Source organism: Arachis hypogaea, chromosome 19 (assembly GCF_003086295.3).
Source record: "Arachis hypogaea cultivar Tifrunner chromosome 19, arahy.Tifrunner.gnm2.J5K5, whole genome shotgun sequence".
In the NCBI taxonomy this organism is placed as follows: Eukaryota; Viridiplantae; Streptophyta; class Magnoliopsida; order Fabales; family Fabaceae; genus Arachis; species Arachis hypogaea.
In genome coordinates, this window is record NC_092054.1 from 54,803,081 (window position 1) to 54,805,730 (window position 2,650).

General features: G+C 33.7%; 1 non-coding gene across 1 annotated transcript; it reads right to left on the reverse strand.

Moving 5' to 3' along the window:
* Nucleotides 1-1,663: 1,663 nt before the first annotated feature.
* On the reverse strand, nt 1,664-1,771 carry LOC112780961 (small nucleolar RNA R71). The gene has a single exon (XR_003191764.1). It is a non-coding gene; the product is annotated as a small nucleolar RNA R71 (small nucleolar RNA).
* Between the last annotated feature and the right edge of the window lie 879 nt (nt 1,772-2,650).

The following is a 2,650-nucleotide window of genomic DNA, read 5'->3' on the forward strand; positions in this document are numbered from 1 at the left end:
TTACATGTTTTCTTTTCTTGAAAATTTTTCAAAAATAAGTTCTTGGTGTTCATCTTGACATTCAAAGTGTTCTTGGTGTTCATCTTGACATTCATAGTGTTCTTGCATGCATCACATGTTTTGATCCAAAATTTTCATGCATTGAGTCTTTGGGTTGTTTTTCTCTTTCTTCATTGAAAATTCAAAAATCAAAAAAATGTCTTTCCCTTTTTCACTCATAAATTTTCGAAAATTTGATTTGATTTAGTCAAAAATTTTTAAAATTTAGTTATTTCTTATGAGTCAAATCAAATTTTCAATTTAAAAATCTTATCTTTTTCAAATCTTTTTCAAAAATCAAATCTTTTTCATTTTTCTTTCATAATTTTCGAAAATCCCAAAATGATTTTCAAAAATCTTTTTCTTATTTTGTTTCATGATTTCAAATCTTTACTAACAATTAATGTGATTGATTCAAAAAAAATATTAAGTTGGTTACTTGCCTAGTAAGAAAGGTTCAATCTTTAAACTCTAGAATCATATCTTTTTAGTTTCTTGTTAGTCAAGTAATCAACTTTAATTTTCAAAATCAAATCTTTTTAAATTTCTTTTTCAAATCTTTTTCAAATTAAGTTTCAATCACATCTTTTTCAAAATCAATTTCAAAATCTTTTCTAACTTCCTTTCTAACTTCTTACCTTTTTAAAATTGATTTTCCAATTTTTTTTAATCAATCCTATCTTTTTGTTTCAATCATATCTTTTTCAAAACTACCTAACTAATTCTCTCTCTCTAATCTTCGAAAATCCCTTCCCCCTTTTTCAAAATTTCTTTTTAATTAACTAATTATTTTAATTTTTAATTTTAATTTTATCTCTTTTCTAATTTTTGAATTTTATTTTAATTTCAAATTAAAAACAAAAATATTTTTATTTTAATTTATTTAATTTTTGAAAATTCTTCTCTCTCACCTCCTTCTAATTATTTATTTACTTACTAACACTCCTCTTCATCTAAGAAGTCGAACCTACTCCTCACCTTTGTGTTTGGATTATCTATCTTCTATTCATATCTTCTTCTACTCACATAAAGGAATCTCTATACTGTGACATAGAGGATTCCATATTTTCTTTTCTGTTTTCTTCTTTTTCATATGAGTAGGAACAAGGATAAGAACATTCTTGTTGAAGTTGATCCAGAACCTGAAAGGACTCTGAAGAGGAAGCTAAGGGAAGCCAAAGCACAACTCTTTGGAGAAAATCTGACAGAAATTTTCGAAAAAGAAGAAAACATGGCCGAAAATAATAACAATGCAACGAAGATGCTTGGTGACTTTACTGCACCAAATTCCAATTTACATGGAAGAAGCATCTCAATCCCTGCCATTGGAGCAAACAATTTTGAGCTGAAACCTCAATTAGTTTCTCTGATGCAACAGAACTGCAAGTTTCAGGGACTTCCATCTGAAGATCCTTTTCAGTTCTTAACTGAATTCTTGCAGATCTGTGATACTGTTAAGACCAATGGGGTTGATCCCGAGGTCTACAGGCTTATGCTTTTCCCATTTGCTGTAAGAGACAGAGCTAGAGTATGGTTGGACTCTCAATCTAAAGACAGCCTAAACTCTTGGGATAAGCTGGTCACGGCTTTCTTAGCCAAGTTATTTCCTCCTCAAAAGCTTAGCAAGCTTAGAGTGGATGTTCAAAACTTCAGACAGAAAGAAGGTGAATCCCTCTATGAAGCTTGGGAGAGATACAAGGAACTGACCAAAAAGTGTCCTTCTGACATGCTTTCAGAATGGACCATCCTGGATATATTCTATGATGGTATGTCTGAGCTATCAAAGATGTCACTGGACCATTCTGCAGGTGGATCCATTCACCTAAAGAAAATACCTGCAGAAGCTCAAGAACTCATTGACATGGTTGCAAATAACCAGTTCATGTACACTTCTGAAAGGAATCCTGTGAATAATGGGATGCCTATGAGGAAGGGAGTTCTTGAAATTGATACTCTGAATGCCATATTGGCTCAGAATAAAATATTGACTCAGCAAATCAATATAATTTCTCAGAGTCTGAATGGATTGAAGGAACCATCCAACAGTACTAAAGAGGCATCTTCTGAAGAAGAAGCTTATGATCCTGAGAACCCTGCAATAGCAGAGGTAAATTACATGAGTGAACCCTATGGAAACACCTATAATCCCTCATGGAGAAACCATCCAAATTTCTCATGGAAGGATCAACAAAAGCCTCAACAAGGCTTTAACAATGGTGGAAGAAACAGGTTTAGCAATAGCAAGCCTTTTCCATCATCCACTCAGCAAAAGACAGAGAGCTCTGAGAAGGATCCATCTAGGTTAGCAAATATAGTCTCTGATCTATCTAAAGCCACTTTAAGTTTCATGAATGAAACAAGGTCCTCCATTAGAAATTTGGAGGCACAAGTGGGCCAGCTGAGTAAAAGGGTCACTGAAACCCCTCCTAGTACTCTCCCAAGCAATACAGAAGAGAATCCAAAAAGAGAGTGCAAGATTATTGATTTAATCACCATGGCCGAACCTACAAGGGATGGAGAGGATGTGAACCCCAGTGAGGAAGACCTCCTGGGACGTCCAGTGATCAACAAGGAGTTTCTCTCTGAGGAACCAAAGGAATCTGAAACTCAT